The sequence below is a fragment of the Asterias rubens genome (genome assembly GCF_902459465.1).
Source record: "Asterias rubens chromosome 8 unlocalized genomic scaffold, eAstRub1.3 super_scaffold_89, whole genome shotgun sequence".
NCBI lineage: Eukaryota > Metazoa > Echinodermata > Asteroidea > Forcipulatida > Asteriidae > Asterias > Asterias rubens.
In genome coordinates, this window is record NW_022985693.1 from 477,623 (window position 1) to 503,041 (window position 25,419).

At 35.9% G+C, this 25,419-nt stretch overlaps 1 long non-coding RNA gene across 1 annotated transcript; it reads right to left on the reverse strand.

Annotated features, from left to right (window-relative positions):
- Window positions 1–213: 213 nt before the first annotated feature.
- LOC117305578 lies at window positions 214–18,776 on the reverse strand. Its single transcript, XR_004520704.1, has 4 exons — window positions 18,756–18,776; window positions 15,092–15,312; window positions 14,174–14,300; window positions 214–769 (listed from the first exon to the last, which is right to left on the reverse strand). It is a non-coding gene; the product is annotated as an uncharacterized LOC117305578 (long non-coding RNA).
- Window positions 18,777–25,419: the final 6,643 nt, after the last annotated feature.

Consider the following 25,419-nt stretch of genomic DNA (forward strand, 5'->3'; position numbering starts at 1 on the left):
AAGTTATCCCAAAAAGGTTCTTGTTCACATTTAACCCAAACCGAAGAGAACTTATTGCTAAGATCCCCTTTTACCTGCTTAGATAACCATTTGTATGTAATTTCTGTTTGGCCAGAACAGAAATCACAAAATTGTAGCATTTGTCACTAGAGGCTGCTTCATTCCACTTTTTTTGTAAGATGATAACGTCAAACTTTCAGTTAACGTTCCAAGAAAGATGATCACCTTTTGACTTCACGTTACTTACAGTGTATCTGGGTTAAACAAAAGGCCTTTCCTACCATGTGCCTGGCATGAATTTGATTTTTGTATTTATTTATGTGATATTTTATTTGTTCAATTGAAACCAATGTCAAGCAAATCCATGTCAATGAGAATCTAATGAAGTATATGGGAGATGCTAAGAGTTGTGCCTTCAAATATTCATTGATTTCAAAGTGTTGACATCACATGATATAGGATGGAAATAATCCATGAGCCTTGATTCCAAGCCTTGTTGTTTCCATGTTTGAGTGGTGAATAACTCATATATCTCAAACAGTCTTCAACTACTGGTTTTTAATGGAGAGAGAATTGTTATTCACAAGTTGGACTGGTGAGTAACTCATGATTGACATGGATTTGCTATTTGATACCATTCTAGTACATGGACTAGACCCCATTGCCTTGAAGCTTTAGTGTTGACTAGAAGAGGCAGTTGCAGACAATCATCAATGAGCAAGAATTGTTCCATCCACATCTAATTCATCTCCTGGCATCACACGCTAAACTGCAAACAAAAATTAGATCAACATATTAGATTTCAAAATGATATTTTGAAAGGCAGGGTACAGGTTTAAAGTGCATGATGTACTCTTTCAAGATTAGCTTGTCCAGTTTGAGAAACAAAATTTGTAAGTATGAGCTTGACAAATTTCTGTGAGGAAGTTTCAATTACTGCTGTTGTTTTGATTAGTTATGAATCTACTTTTTGCAAATTAATAGTTAGCTTTACAATGTAGTTTGTGAAAACAGAGTTTCACTTCTTTCTTTAGATCAAAATGATTTGTTTTTGACAAAATTGTTGTCAACCTCAGTATGTAACATTTATATGGCACTTATCCAACAGTTATTGCTCATGGCGCCTTTACAGTAAAACTCTCGTAAACAGGTGAGATTTGAGTGACATTTGACATCTTTGTTCTATTTGAATGTTTGAATCCTGTACCCTGCCTTAACCGATTCAAATCCATAATGATTTGACACATTTACAATGGAAAACCTTAATTTATAAAATCAACTCAAGCAAACAAAAAAATTAATATACAATACTGACTATTAAATTACTCTGATCATTGACCCAGTTGAGGCAGTTAATTGTGGTTGTAATATTCTAAAATATCTGAGGTACGAGGAGAGAGTCGGATATGAATTGAGAATGGATGGTACAACCTGGAAAGTAAATGTGCTCAATTAAGCTTAATTTCCATTCTTCTCTATTTATGATCCACATTGAATCTGAAGTTAAAAGTTCACCCATGATTTTATAACCCACAGCTGCTGAACTACAAATTAGGTACATGTAGCTATAAAGCTAACAAATTGCACCATTGATAAAAAAGCCTTGTTGCCTGCCCTAATATGGTTGTATAGTATCGCAGCAGGGATTCTGTCACCAAAAAAACACAGTATTTTGAATTAGTATGAATATTCAAATTGTTATTTGCATATTGTACCTAGTCCCCTTGTATATATTATAAATTGTCCAGAACCCAGTGACCATGATTGTACATAACCATGTCTATTGTGTAGTACTGTGCCCAGATTTTGTATGGTGTCAGGTTTAGGGTCCAGTAACTTCATTGCATATTCAAAGGGTAAGTTTAAATAAGAAAGAGACTGTTGCTAGTGTGATATCTGGGGGTAAGCTAATGAATGGCAAGAGGGGGGTAGGGGTAGAGCAATTGAGTTTAGTGGGATGTGAACATAATCCTTCTGATGAGAGCTTGTGCTGGATGCACACAACCTGTTTTTGCTGTGTGGTTGTATGGTCTTTTGGAAACCAAAGTTTTTTAAAGAAATATGTTGGAAAACCAACCTGAAATTTGGCTGTGCTAGCTTTGCAAGCTTAATCATTTGTATCAGCTGTTGTAGGCTTTTAGCCTCATTTTGCCAGCTTGAAAAGGAAGACAGGTGACAATCGTGAGTAATTTCTTTAAACTCAATTCAATTATTTTAGAAGTATTTCATTATAATTAATAAAAAACATGAAGTTTAATTACAAATCTTTGCAAACTTGTACAAATTTAGAAAGTCTTTTTGCAACTTTTGCATAAAAGAAGGAAATCTCAGTTTTTGACCAGTTGAAAGTTTTAATTTGATTTGCAATTAGTACCAGTCGTACTGACCTCAGCTCAAGACTAAATTTATATTGGAAGTTTTGTATATAAATAGTGGAATGTTTTATTCATTAAATCAATAGTATAATTTGAGAGTTCTCTCCGACTCTTATTCAGTGTATTGTGGAGCACGTAGGATTGTATTGAGAAATGGGAAAAGTTTCCGTATGGCGCCACCACTTTTTCATTCGCAATAAAATAATATAATATCTAATTTACCTGATTGATATGTCCCTTTTTGTAAAAATGAAAGTTATCCGAGAAATGTCCTGCTGAGTTTGCAAAGAAGGTGTTTTTATATTTTTTTAAAGCTTTTCAGAAGAAAAATATCAGGAGTCATAAGCTGTACCGCATGAAGAAATACTGAATAAAAACTCATTGTGAGAACTGTAATCCTGAAACTTCAAATAAACGAGATTTGATGCACATTGTGAGCTAAAATATGTGTCAAACAGACAGAAACTGTCATGTAACTTTGTACCTGTTTACATGTTTAGTAATAACAACATTATGGCTTGTATTGAACCCATCAAGCTATCAGGGAAGTTGTTGCTCCAGATGTTACATGTGTTTTTATTTACGTGCGAATGCCTCAAATAGAGGGTGTTTTCCCAACACTTTCTTATCAAATGACATTTACTTCAGGCATGCAACTGCCCATTGAAAAAAAAGGGGACATTTTTGAAGGCACAAGCTAGTGCGGAGCGAGGCAGCCGAAACACCACAGGACATGAGACCCACAATGGTACCCTAGAAAATGTTGAGGTTGATTATGCTCCAAGGTGCATTGTTAGCATGTACTAGGCTTATTTTACATTATTGTAGTTGTACATTGTTGTTGCCAGGCATATACTAGGCAAAAAGAAAAAAGTGCGCCGATCATTTATTTAAAACGCGGAATTCCGCAGAAACGGAGAATAGTTGCATGCCTGTTACTTTTAACTAACAAAAACATTGTCAGGGTCTCATTTTGGTAAGCTGCTTCATATGACATGACAATTTACACACCGATTTCAATCTTGTACTCCATAAATAGCATTGGACAAGTTAATTTAAACCACTTGTCCGATCAATTTTTCATTAATAATAATATTAATAACACCATTAATAACAGTGCTTTTTCCTGAGGTTGCAAACCGCTCAGAGAGTGACAAGAAAAAACAACAATTAGAGTGAAATAAAAAACCAAGAGGGAAACCAAGTTGGAGGTGTGCTTTATCTTATCCTTGTTGAATTTCAAGTCCCCTATTTCAAATCAAAATGGTCATGATAAATGCCGTTAAAATAATGTAAAATGAGTATTCTGAAACTGTCAGCTTTTTTCATTGTGCTGTGTTTCAGGAACATACAATTTAAATAGTGTGTTTTTTTAATCGAAAAATGTCCAGTCTACATAACATAACTTAGTTTGAATCCCTCTGATATTTATAAAAAATGCAAAAATAACATCCGTCATGTATCCAAAATACTCAATGTATTTTTGACAACAATATTGCCTTTTTAAATGATATCAATTTATAAAAAATGCAACCATAAAAACATCCGTCGTGTATCCAAAATACTCAACGTATTTTTGACAACAATATTGCCTTTATTGATGATATCAAAATATCAAATTTTTCTAATGATCAACATTGTTTGATATAATCAAAAATCTTGAGGGGAAACATCAAGGCAAACAATTTCTGCTTAGTGCTATTGATTTGAATAATTGAACATGATCAATGATGAGAATAAAGGGAACTTTCTACTTTTTCCAACACTTTATAATTTGTTGGGGTTTGATTTTGTGTAGAGCTGTAAGTAATAAATGATTAGTGTAATGCCCCTCCATTTTGTGGTTGCATGACAAGGGTTGAGACATTTATGACCATAATGTAATGTACACAGAACCATTTGGCATCACTTATGGATTAAACAAGTTTATGTTCTTTATGGCTTTACTTCAAAACTTGAGTCCAAACTGGTATACACACTAGTTGAATATTAAAACAAATAAAAGCTACAGGTGAAGACATGAGACATGTTTTGATCAGATATCTTGAAATGAAATGAATTGATATAAATATTGCTAATGAGTATCATTGTGGGGTGTCGTGGTTGAGCAGACAAGAGCACCAGAGTGTGGGTTCCAATCCCGGTTGTGACACTAGTGACACTTGTGTCACTGAGCAAGAAACTTAACCATAAGCTTCTCTCCACCTACATGTAGGAGTAAATGGGTACTTGTGAGGGCAGAGGTGGTTTATGTGATTGATTAGCTTGGAGCGCACAAATACACAGCACTGGCTGTATACTCTCCAGGGAGCTGAGATAGTTTAAGGAATGATTTAAGGCCCATGTGACCATGGGTCATAATGTTGAAGTGACATGAGTGTCACATCGTGATGGACCTTAACGCTATATAAGAACCCATTATTGTTATAATTATTATTATCATGTACTGTTTATGATAGGCCAGGATGCACTTTTTGATCTCTGTCATATTATAGGACGATGAACATCAGGAAGGATTGAATTGAATTAATTTCATGATTAGTTTCATCAGTGAAGGAAGTCACTTGTTTCTCAATCTAAACGAAACGGGTTGATTTTAAGTGATGAAATGCTAAATCTGAAAAATGATTTAATTCTTAATTGTCAATTTACATAATATTCAGTCTACCTGTGAACCCAAATAAGAACCTGAAAGTTCCTTGTTTTATAAAATATTCATTGAAAGGGAAATTGTACAAATTATGGGATGCAAAGACCCATACATGTATGTGATCGTGTAGACCTTGTTCAATCTGTTTTTACAAAAGGAACATTTCAGAGGCAAACTTAAAGTCTTATAGGTAGAGGACTTCTATCAAACAGAACCAAGTTCATATGATGATTTTGACATAATGGTAGACAATTTAAAAGCAAATCTTCATTTTGAGAACTTTGAATACAATTCATTTATCTCGTACTTTCCCCTTAAATGAAACTTTAAAAACTTTCAGGTTTAAAAACATTTGAAGCTACTTTATAAATGTTAGAATTATTAAAGACAATCAGGGCACATCTTGACATAAATTTTAACAGCTATCCTGGTCATATGCAATAGTTTATATTACAATATTTAATTGGAATGGATGAATGGAATGCAACGCTGTCTTGGGTGTGATGTTGAGCATTCCTTCATCTCCATTCACTATTGATAACAGTTCTGGCAAAACGTTTGTAGGAATCTTGATTAGTTCTGTTGATGTTTTTGAATGTGACTCCATTCCATGATATCATTACATCACAGACTCACTATGAAGGGTCTACTGATGTCATAGATCTATTGATGTTATTCAGTTTCATTCCATTCCTTGTTCAGCACATTGAAGTCTTACATTTATAACAGGTCTCCTGTAGTTACTCACAACAGTTCTGTTGATGTTGAATGTGATTTCATTCCTTGACTAGAATGTTTGCAGTGTCACATTTTGAAGGATCTCCAATCATCTTAGTTTGTGCATTGATGGTATGGAAGGAATGGCAAAGCGTTTGCAAGGATCTTGCTGCCATCACTCTACTGTTAATAATGGATACATACATCCTCCATTGGTCCAAATGTTTTGTAGTGACAGCTCCTTAAGTGGAATCTACTTGCAGTCTTACATTTTGAATGATCTCCTGTGATAAATGATATCAGGGTACCCACTCTGGGTAAAGTCAGTGCTTTGCAGTCAGGGCAGGTCTGATACATATAGCTTGTAAGGATTTTGATGTCATCAATCCGCTGTTATCAATGGATACATAAATCTGCCATTGGTTAAGTGTTTTTCATTGTAACTCCTGCACCCATGTCATCCATACAGTAGCGATGATGGCAAGTCTTTTCTTGATTTGACAATCTTTCTTATTCTGAAGGCAATGTTAGCTGTCTCATTTCAATGTGTGTCTTTGGGGTAGTTGATGTACATGTCAGTTTGGGCTCTAATCTCGTTCTTCTTGTTTCAACAAGTCTCTACACTGGCTGCTGTAGTCCCAGATTGCCATTTCAATACTTTGACATCTCCTTTTTCCAAGAAGCCAGACATTTGCAATGTTCAGTTTTTAGTTAACGCATCGCAAACAACCCTTAACCCCGGGTCGTAGAGGGCCCAACCAGGTACAACCACTGAGGGCAAGTGGACCTGTAACATCGCGTGGGCAGGAGTGTCAAATCCTAAAGTAGCTCCTGCTACCCGCTACCCTTACAAAGTCCCTAAAACAGCATGTGACCAGGATAGCACTCATAAGGTAATCAATGATTTGCTGTGGGTTAACTACTACATTTCAACAGGGGATCAAATAATCATATTATTGAAATCAATTAAACATCTACCATCTATTTTGTTTTGAAAATTATATAAGACTTTGCAACTGTGTAACGAGACTGTTAATAATTTCATTTTACTCTCTTTTATAACTTTGCTAGAAAATGTAGATTGTTAACCACACAGCATGTAACAGAGCCCATTTCAGAAACCCAGGAAACTGAGGACATATTTTGTATTTATAAAGTAATTATAAGAAAGTATTTCTGATTGAACTTTCAAATTTGTTGAGGGACACAACAGTGTATTATCTTCAAATTACGTGGTAGACTAGATTTATCTTTCTATGAAAATTAAGATAATATAAGATAGGCCTACATTACATTCAGGGTAGGGTCATAGAATGGTTTTTGTCAGCATTTAGCTGATTTTTACCCCAAATTGTAAACAAAGATAGAATGAAAGCCACATGTGAAAATTTCAGCTGGATACAGTGTACACTTGGTGAGAAAACAGCAACAAACTGTCACTGTATTTTCACATAAATGTTTAATCCATCCAATGTCAACAAAGTGACACTAAATACCAGTTGCATTTTAGACACAACATTCTCGGACGGACACCAACCCTAAACTTATCTGTGTTGTTGGGGGGAAAATAAAGAAGACAAAAAAGGGGGAAAAAAACACTATTTCAAAGGGATTTAATTCTCCAACTTGTTTTATATTATCACCAACTTCAATGCTTCTCCCAATTATTTCTTATGGTCTTACATTTTTAGAGTTTTTACATGAACCTATCTATGACCCTACATGTACCTTTAATTTAATTTATGCTATCAAACCTGATTGTTCAGAACTGCTAGAAAATCTCATGGCATGTACAGTACAGCGAACCGTTAAACTTGATAATTTAGTTAAATATTCCATCTTGTTCAAGACTCCATCTTCTTCATGGAACTTCCCCTTCCCATCCCCTCTCCAGAAAAAAACCCAGACGTACATTTCAATGGTTCATTATTGTTGTCATCATTTGCAACTGTACACTCTTCCATCGCACAAATAATGTAACAAACAAGTTACCTTTAAAGTGTGTATGAGCATTTTCAGTAACGATTCATATTTTTAAGGGGAACACAAGCATCTTTTGCTGTTGATTATCTTTCAGGATCAGATAAATAAAATCAAAGTCCCGTAACACTGACTGCCAGTAATAATGATCTCCTTTTCAAGTTAACCGTCTACAGGTCAGGATTTGAACCCACCATCCTTTTGATCATCAACAAAAGAACTTAGGTCCAGTTACCAACTTCTTGTAATCTTCATTTCCTTTTTGGTGTAGATATCTTGCAGTCAGGAGCTGGACTAATTATTCTCCTGATCTTCACCACAAGAATCTAAGTCCAGTTCTGACAGCTCTTACAGGTTTTATTTGATGCAGATTATGGTAGTGCGGAGTCGGACTAATCATTCTTGTGATCTTCACCACAAGAATCTAAGTCCAGTTCTGACAGCTCTTACAGCTTTTATTTGATGCAGATTATGGTAGTGCGGAGTCGGACTAATTATTCTCATGATCTTCTACACAAGAATCTAAGTCCAGTTCTGACAGCTCTTACAGCTTTTATTTGATGCAGATTATGGTAGTGCGGAGTCGGACTAATTATTCTGGTGATCTTCACCACAAGAATCTAAGTCCAGTTACAGACTACCCCATTATTGCTTCATGGTATCTTGCATTCAAGAGTCAGATCTGTTATTTTCATGACAATCATTATACCAACCACATTTAACATCTCTTTTTTTGTTGTTCATTAAGTGAGTAAAGATTACGTTGACCACACAAAAGTCTGCTTTATACCATGGCAATAAGTGTTGTACATCACCTAACATGATTAGTTTATATTTGAAGATAGTCTGTTGAGGAGAGTTTTTTTCCTCATTTCATGATGAATGTTTACTGCCACGCACAGGTAAACAACAACATGGAAGATTCTTAAGAAATTTGATTCAAATAAACTATGTTTCACTTGAACCAGTCAAGTCAAATATATGCTTTGATGTTAATCCCCACAACTGTATAATTATAATTGTCCTACATACTGAAAATGCCATGAGAGAAGTCTTCAGAAGAATAAATTACGCTTGATAAAAAATCAAACTATTACTTGTTTAATCTAAGTCATTACAAATTTATGAAGTTTGTTTTAAGTGTCAGGGGTGAGAGTCATCACTAAAATCCAAATTTCAAACGGTATGTTGGTAGCTCTACCAGTTGTAGACTGAGGGAAACTCTTTTCAGGACAGTATCCTCAGCACTATATAATAAGTACATGTAGATCAATGTGCATGAATTCTAATGAAAACTAACAGCTAGTTTTCTCAACAGACTGACATAAATAGTCTTAGTTCAGATAAAGATGTGACATTTCTCATCCCTAAACATGAAAAGCACCTGTTGTTTTTGTTTTGCTATTAAATTGTGCAGTTAGGATTGGAATCATTATTCATATGACCATCATCACAAGAACCTGAATCCAGTAACTGCCTTCTGATAACAATATCTCATTTATAAGAAAAATACAACAAACTGACTTCTCCACTCTTTCATTCTCTTTCAACAAATATATAGGCCTCAAGCCATGAGATTTATCAATTAAATTAATATTATATTAAAGAGATGGTTTATCATTGGATTGTATTTATTCAAATCCTTTAGTTCCCCACAGAAAATCATAAAGTAACCTGCATAAAGCACAATACTGTGAATTTTTCACAAAAAAAGAATTGTTAATAATGTTGAATACTTTATGCCCACCTTTCTTTCCTTTACCAGGAAAGAGGAAATGCATGAAGACAAGGTTAAAACAAAGTTTTGTATTATTTAACGATTATAATATTCTGTTCCCACAATTTCTTTTTTTGTTTCTTTTTGAACCCCACCCAAGCCTAACCATGTCTTTAACACAACGCTTCATTTGATTTTCAAAAATCACTACACTGCAAAAACTGGGGTGTTTCAACTAACTCTCTTGGTAACTCTATGTGACATCCATGGTGTTTATTGTCCTCTTTGCTATAACATTGGTCAAGTTAACAGGCCTGTATGCTTTGTTTCTGAAAGGGCAATGGCACCAAGGCATGTATCTCTTCAGTTAAATTTACAATTTCCTCATATGAGGATATTGTAAATTTCTACTGGAGGCCTGGAGCATTATAGCGCCCAAGGCACTGACCAGCCTTCGTTGCCTCTGTGAAGTATCATGCATGAGTTAATAGTGTTGGTGTTAGCTAGATCAATTCTGAGGACTCTAAATCCAATTTAGTCCACCATGGGCAAGGAATTCAACCCAATTCTTAATGTTTAAATATGGGGGCCATCACTGCTTAAGTGAAAATGAGGGGAAATCTGTGCTGGGCAGCACAGTGTAATTTTGTTCTGTGTAGCCTGGTGGGGTCACTGCCCATCGTGGCTATAACACTGGTTGTCACATTTAGATACCAAGAGATTTAATTTGACATCCAGTTTCTGCCGTTCTCCTTGTTTACAGTTAGACTGAATATTGAGTTGACAAGAGACAAAATCACGCTAACACAATCAAAGTGAAGTGAATCAGGAAAAAGATATATAAGCAGTTTTGTTTGTTACTGCCTGGCAACAACTATAAGAAACTCTGACGCAAAGTTGTGCTAAATCTTGTAAAGCCTACATGTATTGAGCATAAATGAACAAGTCCTTGTTCATAGTCTTAGCATGACAGAGACCAAAAGGCAAAATCAGCATTATTATTTAGAATGAGAAATTTGTTTTTAACCAATTGTTTGAAAGTATGAATTGAGTTGGTAATATATTAGTACAGGCCAGTAATTGGAAAGCAAGCTTGATTTGTTTATCTGTGACAAGTATACCCTTTCAGAACGTTTCATGATTAAGATTTGAAAAAGACATTAGTTGGACTATTCACTTTCATTATCTTTGAACTGTAAGTCAGATCAGGGTGGGCATTATAAGGTGAAGGTTGAATGCAGAATAGTGCCCAATATTCTAACAGATCAAGGAGAAGAAAAGTATAGTTTGTTTGTTTGTTTGTTTGTTTGTTTGTGTGTTTGTATGTTTGTTTGTTTGTTGTGGTGTTGGGGTGCTGGTTTGTGGGTTTGTTTGTTTGTTGATGAGGTTTTTTCTTGGATGATCTTCCCAATGCTGGAACTTGGCAAAGCTCCCACAAGGGGACGATACAAAACAATGTGAAGTTGACAACAACCAACCTCTCAAATTAATACACAATGTATATTGTGGTTTATAGTTTATGACTTCATGGTTTGTTTGTTTGTTGATGAGGTTTTTTCTTGGATGATTTTCCCAATGCTGGAACTTGGCAAAGCTCCCACAAGGGGATGATACAAAACAATGTGAAATTGACAACAGCCAATCTCTCTAATTAATACACAATGTATATTGTGGTTTAATGTTTATGATTTCATGAATTGTATAAACCAACAAGTTATTAGAGTTACTGTGAACTCAGTGGTAAGCCTTACTGGATTCGAACCCACTACACTCTAACCATCTAATCATGGTGACACGCCACTTGACCAGAATGAGGACTTAAGATAGTACAGAAGCTGTGTGTATACCAGTGGATATTGCTCTCTGAGTGCCAACAGCCCATAGCCACCCCCTTAAATAACATTTTAAGGGGATTTTGACACTAAATACATTTTTATTATTATTTTGGCTTAATAGATATTGTGGTTGTTTTAAGAAAACATTTTTAAAGAGAAGGGGCTGATGGTTATGTGTCTCTTCATTATGTTGGTATAAGAGACTTGTGCTTTGTTTTTTAATTTTAAAAACCAAATTGGGGTCCGTTTTCTTAAAGTCGACTTTAATTAGTGATAATGAGTAGTTACAATTGTAAATGGCAATGGGGTACAACTAATTTATTTTATTGAAAACTTGACATTTTGGATTGAAATAAAATGCTATTTAAATTGTCTGATCATAAAACACATCCCAATGAAAAAAGCTGAGTTTCAGAATACTCATTGTACATTATTTTAACTACCATTACCATTTTGATTTGAAATAGGAGAACTTGAAATTCAGCCAGGATAAGTAAAAGCACACAACGGGATTGTATATACCTCCAACTTGTTTTTTACTTCTTGGTTTTTTAATTTCATTCCCATGTTTTTCTTGTTATTCCCTGAGCGCTTTGAACCTTAGGAAAAGGCGCTATATAAATGAAGTTATTAAATTATTATTAATAGTTATAACTTGAAGTGTGGTCTGAGAAATGTTGCAAGTGAGTTTAGCCATTGGACACTTTCTGAACTAAACAAAAATTTAAAGTTCATCGATTTACATATAACTTAAAAAAACGAAAGACTTCACTTGAAATATTATTCCATGTAATGCTTTACTTTTTGAGAAAACATTAAATCAATTAGCAATTTGCGATATCAAGAATAATGGAGTTACTTTAAACACATGCGGAAACAAGGGTGGGTTTTCTCGTTATTTTCTCCCGACTCCGATGACCGATGAGTCTAAATTTTCACAGGTTTGTTATTTTATATATATCGGTGATACACGAAGTGTGGGCTTTTGGACAATACTGCTTACTGATGGTGTGCGATTGCTTTAAAAGGCAAGTTATGACCAAGGAGGTCAAGTCTTTATGTTTTTTTGTAAGGTAGGAGAAACGGGTGAAGAAGAGAGTGTCTTCTCTTATTGAAAAAGATCTTATCCAACATATTTCTTCTGGCAAACTGCTTTTGTACGAATTATTGATACACCCTTTACTGTTCATTCCCCAAGTTTCATGACTTATAACAAAACTTTGTAATTATACTAGTTAGCATGACCAATTGTCACTAGAGTTTTTATTTCAAGATTTATCCATTGAAATTATTGTGCAAGCATGATGCTAAGCTGGTAGGAATTTTGTGTTTTCCCAAAGCAACTTATGTTTTGTGGTTAGTCAAACAGCAATCCCCAAAAATAGTTTGACTTCAACTTTTAATTTGTTGAGCATATAAGTCAATAATTTTCTTAAGAAAAACATGGCCGTTTATAATGGTTGAGATACTAATTGAGAGTACAAAGTGCCATAATCCATCTGCAACTCTATCCGTTCCCTTTACAAACTTGTTTACTAAAGGTACTCCAAAACTAACTCCCATCTGCCTAATAATTAGTCATGTATCCTGTTACAATGGGAACTGATTGCTCCAAAAGGTGATAACAGAAAAAAGCTGGGATAGTGAGTGTCACAAGAAATTGAATGCGCTATGATGGTTTATATTATTGCAATTGTTAACAATATTCAATTCCAACAAACTTGCCTCAACTTGGACCAATGAGTCTCAATATTATTAGTTCAGGTAAGATTGTTCTAAGTTGATACACATACACAGATGTTTGTAGAGACAACAAACTTATTGAACAGCAACTCATAGAGTGCAAATGCTCTGTTAAGCTACTAAAATCAGCAACTTAAGTTAGCAGTCACCTGTCAACATTTTCTTTTCACTGAAGGGGTTCAATTCTTTACCTCAAAGCAAACCGAGCAAAAGTTCGCAATATATTTTTGTCCTCTATCTTAAACAAGTCCTTATAGAAACTCACCCATTACCCAGATGGTAGAACACTGGCTGTAAGAAACATGTTAATAGACAAACTTGCACAAACACATAAATAGTTTACAAAAATCATTCAAGTCTCTCACCTACGAAATTTAATATTGGTGTCATTATAGTACAACAAAAATAATTGTTGCATACATTACCAGCAGTTGCCAAAGGAAACAACTGTTGCACTGAAGGTTTGAGAGAATATTAAAATCGTTTTATTTTGACCCTGTGATTTCTAATGAACCAAAATCAATCAACTGACTTGGTTCCAATATCATCGGGGAACAATGTATAACAAATACATCCTTTATAGGATTTGAGGCATTGCATGGTGAGGTATCAATGTATATTTGGTTTGCGGTAACACCATGTGTGTATCTACTTGCCAGGTAGAGTTTGTTCTTGGAGAACTGTCTTGCTTTATCCTACTGACGCGGAGTAGATAATTGGAAGACTTCTCTGTTCTGAAAAGAACTGTCCTGCTATCAACTATTACCAGGGCGGATGGTATAAAAAATAGACTTGGACTACTACTTTAGCTTATAGGATCATAATTAACTGTGCTGCCGCGGAGTGAGTTTTGGATTGGTCTCATTGTTTCGATCTAGCTTGCTCTAGTCATCGTCAGGAGCCTACATCCTTTGTTATCGATTACATGAATGAGAGATTTAAGTGAGTTTTAACAGCTTCATTTTAATTTATTAAACAAAAGATGTGCTAGGGTAATCTAAAGTTCTTAATTTGTATAAATATCACATGAAATGGGAATCACTTGTTTGAGAATGTCTGTCCACTTCAACAATAGATTTGTCCGACCTTTGCCAATTTGATTTTCACTATTATATCTGCATTGATAAACAAACCACACATTAGATTGTGAACTGACCTGCTCAGATTGATATTGAAGAATGATGTCACATCAGGAAAGTCCCTGATGACATCATACAGAGCTTACAGTTGTTTGACATCAATTAGCGGTGAAGTTGCTTTCTCCAAGTTGATCATCAGGTTCACTGAATAAAACAGATACACAAATTAGGACTATTGTCAATTACATGTGATTCTTTGGGTTCAGGGGTCAAAATTAATGTTGGCCTGCATGGCCCCGGACCAGCGAAAATATCTTCCGCCCTCCGATTACAAAAAAAAACCGCTAGCCCGGTGGAAAAGTCAACAATTTTCCTCAAAATCACCGGACCCTTCCATTGGAGAAGGCATCAGGATCTGGGCCGAACTGCACGCTATGATCAGACCAAAGAAAAACCATTACGACTGCCGTCATTTTGCTATTAACAAATCGCCAACTATAAAAATACATAAAACATGCATGAACTTCAATTATCATTGTACATGTCCTTACTGTGATAAAAAGGTCGTGACGACGTGCGTGTGTTGATGTATACATGTGTCATTAGACTTGATTTCAAGTCTGAGATCGCTATTATTCCTCTGCATCAGCCACGATAAATGCCCCCACATTATTAGCTATCACGCGCCTTAACTCGCAATCGTTGGCTAAATGATGGAAGTTTATTAGAAGAGGCTGCTGTTTCAGCCAGTGGCTGTCAGGGCGACTAAAAGCAACGATCAAAGCCTTGGAACCAAGTCTGCGAGTACATATCTGTTGCGTGCAAATTGGGGAAACCAGTTTCCTCGCAGTCACTCGCCCCTGGTCAACCCTAACCCTAACTCTAACAAGTACCCTAGCCCATGCTACAACTGAAATGTGGGAGCAAATACCAACATAGTAACATCCTCTTTAAGTAATTGTTTTAATGGTGAAGGGTTTTGTAGATAGACCTACCTTAGAGTGGGTTATCCTGATAACTTAGACTTAGAGTGCATCTACCAGTCAGTCCATCCCTGTAGGAATCAAAGAGTGCAGACCTTGTGTCTCTTGCCAGTCAATTTATGTGAGTTTCTATTACATTTGTAGCAGTCCATTCCTTGAGATCGTCCTTTCCCGCAATGATCGTCTGATATTTCTTTTACAAGCAAGAATTGAAGACGATGAGGTTCTCAGATCTGAGCACAAATAGAAATAAAGTAATTTTGTAGTAAATGGACAATTCCACACTTGTATTTACTGTAAAAAGAGTAAAGTGCCAAGGTTAAATTCAAACAGTACACTGAGCCGAAGGACCAATAAATCACACCACACAATCAATAATTAGTTACTTCTCCATAGTGTTGACTGGGGGAGTCAAATTCGCAGAGCCTTTTTTTACACATTTTTCAAAATATATCTTAAATGGTTTGGAAGTAAGTATTGGCCCTTCGCTCGTAGGGATAAAGTAGGAAATGTTGGCACACCCTCAAGAGCTTAGATAATTAGAGAAATATATTAGTTTCTGGATAGAACAGTCACAGAAAATGAACTGTGTAAATACAAAGTCATGATTACACCGGTCCAGTACACATTAATTATTTTCAACTGTAGAAGGACACCCTTGCCTTCTAAGTTTGAGCCCCTCCCCTTCCCAAAACAGACATCCCAAATGCAAGCAAGGTCTTGCAACCATCCCCCAATCCTCACCCCACTCTCAGATTATTTTTTTTATGATATGTTTGGTGATCACTCTTAAAATCAATGGCAATAAAAACCTTTGGTTTGAAGCCAAAAGCAATGTTAGATGTAAAAAAGATAACAGTTTGCAAGCTGTAAAATGTAAAAATCTTGTTTAGGGATTATTCTTCCTGTGTGGACATAGTTCATTCAAAACCATGACTACTTTTTCAAATGAAATTTCAAAAGATTTTTTTTTTTTTGCAAGTTTTTATCTACATCTAGCATGTCTAGAGACTAAATCAGTAGAAACTTCAAAAAGCCAAAGGTATGCTTTGCCTTTGAGTAACCATAAAACAAAAGTAAGACACATTTTCCCTTTTGCTTTTAATTTTTCAGTTTTTCTTGTGTATAAATATTCTCCAGTGCTTTTTAAAATTTGATAGAAAAATGTAAATCTGTATTTTAATTCAGTCTCTGGACTGCGACAAGCAGATGTTTTTTTTTACAATAAACCAGTAATAACAACAATAATAATTTTTGTTATACCCAGCTCCCATTTTTGGACTTGAGAAACATCTCATTTGATCAAATAAGACAACATTTTAATGATTGAAAAAGTGGTTGCCAAAAACGGACATTTCACAAAATTGTGTGTTTTTCCAGTGCTTTTGTTATAATTCCCCAACCCCCAAAATACCCCCCCCCCCCAAAAAAAAAAGAAGTGTATAATTACTATACACCTCTTACACCACTAGGTAGCCTCATAAATCAGTCCAATCCACTCTTGGCCCCAGCAACATTGAAATAAAAATCTGTAGGTTTTTTTCGGGTTCCTTTAAAGAATTCAGGTACTTTTTTGAAATGTCCCCATTTACATTAAACTTACAGGGTTTGAAGATAATTGTCAGAATATTATCTAAACCCCCCTCTTTGTATAATAGAAGAGTCTGCAAAACTTTTTGGGTAAGCTCAGTAGTTAAGTAGTCCATTGTGTAGCCCAGTAACTCAGTGGTTCTTTGAAACTAATAATCACCCATTATAAGTTTCTAAGAAAACCACAAGGTATGCAGCATGCAGGTTTTTTTTTACTTTTAGGTTTGAATTGCTTTTACTTTTAGATTTCAATGTAGGCCTATGCTTAGTCAGCAAATTTTATTGTTGGGTTGTCATGCTTGAGAAAGAAATCACTTTATAAAGGGAAGTTTCAAATTCACAATAGTTGCTAGGGTCTGGCATTGACAACAGTTGTGCACTAGTGAATCAAGTTGGAGTATATAGTAAGAGTGAGAGGGGAAAGTGGGCAGATGGTTTTCAATTGATCATGCCTCTAGAATGTTGTCATTGGGTGTAGCATACAGCTACAGCAGACATAATTTTGGGCAGCGACATTTTTGAAGACATTACTTTTGTAACGGTCTGTATGTTGAAGGCATTACCGAGTTGTAATCATCTAATTGTGAGAAGTTCTTGAGAGCCAGTGTTGCCGCTGTACAGTATAAGATACACCATGATGTAGAAATCGTAAGTTATATTTTGTTAAATCCGTAGTTTCACAGTTTTGAATAAAGACAAAAGCATTCACACCATGATGTAGAAATCGTAAGTTATATTTTGTTTAATCCGTAGTTTCAGAGTTTTGAATAAAGACAAAAGCATTCATTGTACTACACCTAAAGACAAAGAGCTGATTGTGTGATTTCGATGGAAGAGTTTTTTAATAGAACTAGCTTGCGCCTTGAACACCCAGCAGGGTGGATACGTGCACATTACAAGTCTTATTATTATTTATTATTATTATTATTATTATCAGGGATGCCAGTGGCTCTTTCCTTCAGAGCCTGAAATTTTTTTGTGAAGGAAAAGGGGTCACCGCCCCCCCTCCCTCAGACCAAAAAACTATAAAAAAACATAACAGCACTTTTTAAATAAAACGTAAAGAAAGAGAAATATCTGACCCCCCCCCCCCCCCCCCCCGCTTTGCTCAAGGCAGTCGCATTAATTGCTCCGAAAAGACGCCGCCGTAAACCCACCCGTATACACACTGTTGCTACAAATGTTTGAAATGATGTTAATAATATTGTGCACAGAATTGTAAATAAGAACACCATGAAACTAAACTGAAATGTTTATTTCCTTTTGTTGCAAGAAGAACAGTGTAGACTAAAATAGACACACATGTTCGAGTATTAGGCAACGCTAGTCAGTAAAATAACAAAATATCCTGACAATAACAATAGTAGAAAGCTTCCCTTAAAACATTAATTGCTGAGGTGCTGTATTTTTTTAAAATGAGTAAAAACAAGTCACAAAATAATTTTCTGCTCAGTGAGACGAAAATTATTTTTACTATCATTTCTACTATCATTATCTTCAAAGTGGACTCACAATGTAATGTGTTTTGTGTTAAAAAAAGCACACAGACCCTATAACCACTTATCAATAATGATGCAATCAATTGCTAAAATTGAAGGAACCCGACTAGTAATTATGAGATCAAGTGTGAGCGCCTCAACAACGACAATCATCGATCGAGAAAATTCACACTCAAAATTCACTTGGGGAAAGTTTGCACCACTTTTAAATAAATAAATAGTAAGAATAATCTAATTTATGAGAAATTCCTTTTTGTTAAAATAGGTGAAAAAGTGGTGGCACCATACGGAAAGTTATCCAAAATGACTTCTACTCTCTGAATGAAGGGATTCAACTTATTTTATTTTTATCGACACGGGAATGATCCTCAACACACCGATAGCGGGCGCATGTCTACTTTCGTGCCAGACAGCCATGCTTGCAGAGAATGTTTCAGAAATGGAAAGTTTTTACTTTTGTAGCTAACTTTTACGGATAAAACCTGTCACAATTACAGCTTGAATACAGAATGTCAGAGTTTGTTATGTTTTCATGCAATATAAACTGATACAAACATCTATAAATTATAAAGAAAAAATGTGCTTACTTTTCCAGATTTAAGGATTTAGTCGCCATCTTGAAAAGGCCTGGGCCTAGGTGCGCAGGCGCCTTGTGACGTATTGAATTGCGTGACGTCACTGGTTGGAAGTCCATTCAACCATGGAGGAAGAATTTTGGAACTAACTTGGCCTAACTTAGTGATGCATTTATAGAATGATTCTCCATATACAGGTGATGTCGCAAGAACTGGCTACCCGAGGGCATCTTGAGACCTTTGAGGGGGTGTCTTATGGTTTGAGGATGCAAGTTTCCAGGTAAGATGATTTAAGAAAGTAAAATACAGTATATATTGGTCATTTTCTTCCCCAATGGATTCAACAGCGTAGCCACACTATGCTCAAAACTAGGCTACATGCGATTTCCAAGTCTTCTCATGACTCTTGAAATGAAAAGTGGAACTTGGCAATAATTGTACCCAGGCAGCGAAATTCACCCAATGCTATTGATAATTTCAATAGTTGTAAAGAAAAAACAAATCTTTGGTAAAGTTTTCCAAATCCAACAGTGCTCCAATCCAACCCATCTCGCCTCTCTCGGTCTCAGGGTCCAATAATTATGACAAAAAGCTGCTGAGCCAAATTGCTTTACAGAATTTGATGTTACAAAAAGGAACTTTTTCTGTGTTAAAGATTTCCGGGAGGATTAGCTATAAAAGCTTAGTTCGCAAGTCTAACCAATTGTTTCTCCAGTCAGTGCCCATCACAAAGCCGCTAAGCAGAAAAGTTTTGCTTAACAGAATGAGCCCTAACTCTCTTACCACTATAGAGCTACCTTCATTTACTGTGATTGTTGTCAAACATGTTTCACAACTTAGAGAATAGTTATCTTTGTTTCCCAACATGCAGTGACTGAGATTGAGAACCTGGGATGGAGTCCTTCTCATCTACATGCTCTCTCATGACAGACCCTGCAACCACTGTAATCCCGTGGTATTACGGCACAGAGGGATTACGTCCACCTTAAAGGTATATTATTATCACCATTTATTCACTCTAATATCAAACCTGCACCAAACTGCATGATTAACAAGCTCACTCCATCTACACCATCACTTTAAAATCTACTAAGCTCATTTCCATGCTTGCATGTTACATCTTAACAATCAGGGGTTCGTTATACGACAGCGAGAACGTACCCCATCTATAACTCCACACCATCCGTTATCAGTCACTTGTCATGTAACAACCACTCACACCATTTATATGCACCTGAAATATTCCCAAACTAAATGGAATAATTCTGTTTGGAGGTGCATTTTCTGAATGTATGTATTTTCTGTCTTTTATTTACTGCAATGGTGAAATGCGGAACCAACTGTCATTGGAATACGTTTTACGGAGTCCATGGAAACATGCGGATTCCAGAGCCATGAAGACATCATCGGAGGTATGCTGTGAGGAAAACAACACTTACACATTTTAAAGTTCAGGAATAGAGCCTGAAGGTAAGTTTATTTTCAGGATGTTAGTAGTTTGAAAGTTCATGCAGGACCGTAATTTGTTAAGAATTTTCCTGAATTGATAAAATGTTGTTGATTTTTGTTAATTAAAGAGGGGCTCCCGCAAAGTTCAACTTGAATTGCAATCCTCTATTTTTAAAATTGATAGTAAAATGCTTTCTTTGGGGGGAAAAAGTGTGTCTGACTTCATACACTAATGGCGTAAACTGCCATTATGTATGATGCCCTTTTGTAGAAATAAAAAATTGTGGATGATGTCATATTTTTAAATACATAGTCAATAAATTGTTGTACATAAATTGTTCATTTCATTTTGAAACTCTGATCATTCAATCCAAAGGGCATTACATCTGAGTTAATTTGACTGAAACAGAAATTCCTCTTGGGAATGAACAGACACATTTTATCTGTCAGGTGATTTCATGTTACATTAACTCAATGATTGAGCTGATTTTGTGGTTTGAATGCAGTTATTGAATGATTCTCCATATACAGGTGATGTCACAAGGATAATGGCTACCAAGGATCATGGAAGGAGGACGAGGATGTCTTATGGTCTGAGGATGCAAGTTTCCAGGTAAGACGACTTAAGAAAGTAAAATACAGTATAAGTTATTACTGTCTGAATGTATCTATTTTTTGTCTTTTATTTACTGCAATGGTGAAATGCGAAACCAACTGCCTGTGAAGTACGGAGTCCAATGAAAACTGCACATCAATGGTGTCTGCGTTCATGCTGGTGCCTCCATCCGCCGATGACCAAGAAGACAACCGCTGGTTGCCTGGCTTCATAGAGGAGTGTTCCTGTCTCCCTGGTGGATGAGAGAATGCATTGCAGTCTGATGGATCAACAACAGATGTAATAATGGCAACTATATTTGTTTTGACATGAAACTAATTCAGATTTTACACATGTAATAACATAACTTTAAAGGATTGTGCAGAAAGTTTGTTGCGTCAATCTTTTTACAACAATCGATGTCCTTGAGATGACAGAAATAGTTCAAACTTGTTGTTGAAAAGCAGCGACTGAATTCAACTTTTGAACTTACTTAGTGATGTAGTTGTTGAATGATTCTCCATATACAGGTGATGTCACAAGGATAATGGCTACCAAGGATCATGGAAGGAGGACGAGGGTGTCTTATGCTCTGAGGATGCATGTTTCCAGGTAAGATGACTTAAGAAAATAAAATACAGTTTTAGTAATTTCGGTCATAAAAAGTGCTTTTGAAAAGTTCATGTGGCTTTTTTTGAAAGCCTGAACAAAACTAGCTCAATAAAACCATGCAGTAAATCCTTGACAAAACATGAACATTCCTTTCTTTCCTCTGGAATGTGTTTATTAAAGTTTAATGAAAAATTCACAAGTTGTTGATGGTTTGTTAAATGCAAACAAATGAGTTGATGAGAAATATTTGACTCTCTACAAATTCAGAGAAAGAAACCCTCACAAATTATGATCGTAAAACTCACCAACCCACTTATTGTGCACTTGAAATATTCCCCAACTAAATGGAATAACTCTGTTTGGAAGTGCATTTTCTGAATGTATCTGTTTTTGTCTTTTATTCTGCAATGGTGAACTGTGGAACCATCTGCCCATGAGATATGGAGTCCAATACAGGGCTATGACGACTTCAATGGCGTCTGCGTATGTGCTGATGACATCTAACTGCCGATATCCAAGGGCCTAGATGACAACAGATGGATGCCTGGCTACACAGCAAAGTGTTCCTGTCTCCCTGGTGGATGAGAAAATGCATTGCAGTCTAATAGATCAACAACAGATGTAATAATGGCAACTATACTTGTCTTCACAAGAAACTAAAACAGTTTTTACACATGGAATAACATAACTTGAAAGAATTGTGCAGAGAGTTTGTTGCGCCAATCTTTTTTTAACAGTCTGCGACTTTGAGATGACAGAAACTTAGAAAAGTAGTGATTGAACTCAATTTTTGAGCTAATTTTGTGATTTGATTTTGAAGCAGTAGTCCAGTGTTGTCCATCAGATGATTACATTATATTAGTCTCTACATGGTTTGTACTGAGGTGATTACAACTTTCTTTCAGATGGCGCTCCCCTAGTAGTCATTCTTTCTCTTCAGTCTGGTGGTGCAAATTGTGCTGATCTTGATGCAGCTCAAGAAAGAGCGCTAGATGGCGTCTATACAAGAATGCTACCAATGGCCCTTGATGTAAACTTGGAAGACCATCTATGCCCAACATCCAGCTCTTTGATGCCCAACCAAGAGTATCTGTCAAGATCAGGAAACTGAGAATGAGGCTGGCTGGCCACTGTGTCCGCCATCTAGAGCTAGCTGTGAGCCCCTAGTTCTCTTGGAACCCATCGATGGAAACAGGAGCAAGGGTAGGGGGAGACTAACATTCGTAGATCAGCTGAAGAAGGACGCACCACACAACCAGAAACAACTGAGCTTAAGATGCTGATGCTGGACGGGGCGTGGAAGGCTGCCATCAGAGGTTCCCGAGATGGCGTCAGCTAAAGGCAACCTGTCACTCAACTACTACTTACATACAGGTTATCGTGACTTTTCTGCCATCCTGTCAACAGGGACCATGAAGATGTGACATCACAACATAAAGAGAGATACATCAAGTATTTCTACACCTACTTATCAGGATCCTTGAAGGTAAAAGATCTCTTTAAGCTAAAGTGCTATTCACATGACAGCAACTTAAATGGGGTCTCTTGCTTAATTTTAGCCTGGTTGTAAAATGTAGAAATGTTTGACGAGATTTTGCAAGAGAACTTGGACAGAAGAAAAACATGGTTGTCCTTTCACACAAGGAACATTTTGTTAAATTTTACCACCAGGCTACAATTTAGCAAGGGACCCTTGCTAAAGTGCTCTTGTGTGAAAGGACTATAAGCTTGCTTTGATATTTGAGAAATCCACTAAGTGCAGAAATTAAACTTTGCTTATACACAAAAATTTTACTTATAAATCTTTTTTCTTTTCCGTTTTGTTTTATATCATATTACAGGATGAACAGAGTGGAACTAAGAGTTGGTCACGTCAAGATGCTAGCCACATTATGCAGCACCAATAAAACTGTTGCTTCAACACAGTCTTTGTAAAGGAGGACTGTTTCTTCATGATGACTGCCCTCATCTAAGATCATATCCACCAGCTTCGACTGTTACTAAGGATGTACTTTGACCACTGAATAGACGTTCCAAGAGCATGAACAACATTGAACAAATCTTCCAATGGATCTTGATATTACAGCATGATCATCCGGATTCATCTGCAGATTGAACTCACTAAGACAAAGTTTTCTTATTGTGGAACAATGACTTGAATATTAGTATTGTTTGAAGCTTTGCATGGTGTGGATAAATATGAAGAAACTATAAGTATTATAGTAAACTTGCGTGTACAACAATGTGTAAATCTCGTTTGTGTTAGTGTTGACTCTGAAAAGAGCCTGTGTGGTCTTGACATTATGAAACAGTAGACTCTGCTTGTCTTCAGGAGAAAGCTGGAGTAGTAGTGGTGGTGGAGTTTATAAGTAGCACTGGAGGGATGCACAATTGGGCGGAAGGATCTAAGCTGTTCTTGACCTGTGATGCCAGTGAGTTGGAGTGTGAATTGTTGTGGTGAGCTGCTGCTGAAAGGGTTGGCTTGAGTATGGGTAATCAGATGTCGTTGATGAAAAACCTGATGTCTTGTGGAACTGTGTGATGTGCTTGTATCTCAATGGCGTCCCTGACTCTGCATCGGTGCAGAACTGGACTGGTGCGATGTGGATATGAATGAAGTTCCTGCTTCAAGCTGCCTATTGGTCAACTTACTTGTAATGATCGTACTTCATTACAAGTTTGTAGACAGAATACATAATAACTTGTAATGATATAATTCCTTACAAGTTAATGTATTCACATAAAAGATTGCATGTTTGTAATGAGGTACTTTATGACACTCATGCAATTATAACATACTTGCAATAAAGTACCTTATTGCAAGTATGTCAAAGTTTCAAGTGCTTAATGAACTACTGCATTACAAGAATGAAACAAGTTAAGTAAATTTGTAATGCAATTGCTCATTACAATTATGAAACAACTTTGTAAAGAGAGGTGACTCATTACAAATATGAAGACAACAAGCTTGTCAGGAAGTGTATATGATTGGTTTAACATTACAAACTAATAAAGTTAAGTGTTACTGACTTTGAATATTGTAATGAATGGTAACTTTTGTGTGTCACTCTGTTTTTCCATTATTCATCCAAACAATATTATAAGTGTTCTGGGGGTACCCCCACATGGTGGCCACCATGTTCTTTTTATTAGTTATTATTTAAGGACATGTATATTGTGACACACATAAGGTTCAGTAACTCTTATTGAGGTTTTTTATGGTCATGACATTGTATGTATTTGAGTCATCATTCATATGCTAATTAATTACAATGGTCATGACATTGTTTGTTGTATATTGAGTGAATTTGGACCTCATTAATATGCTAATTAATGACAATGGTCATGACATTGTATGTGTACAATGGTGACATTATTTATATTATCTGATGGTAATTATGATGCATTAATGTAACATTTGGATCGGTAATTGTTATACCATGCAAGTTCTATAGTTGAGAGTGCTCGTTATAATGAGGGTATTATTTTTAATACAAAGGACATGCGATTAGTTTATTATCTGGTGTTAATTATTTGGCAAAATGCCACACTAAGATTGGTAATTGATATACCATTCACAACAGTTTTAAAGTTGAGAGTACTTGTTAACCAGGTTTTTTTAATTACAAAAAGTGATGACAAGTTTGATATCTGCCTAGCTATTTGATGCTAATATCAGGGTTTTCCAGAGTACTTTCTCACAAGAGTGTTTCTTCACTCTGCAGACAAAGGGAGCTAGCCAAGTAGCCAAGACTTCAGATACAGGATATTAATTGAAATAAAGTGTATCTTATCTTAAACAAAGGAAAGTAATTAGTTGGTTTTACTGCAAGAAAACGGTATATACAATTTTCTTTAACCGCCTAATCATGGTCAACAACTTAAATTGAACAATTGAAAGCATTTCTTAAGTCATAGTTATTATAGATAAGTTTAAGTGGGGTTTTCCAGAGTATTTGTTATTGCTGGTTTTTCACTCCGTAGGCTAGGTATCAAAGGGGATAACATTTCAAAGAAGCA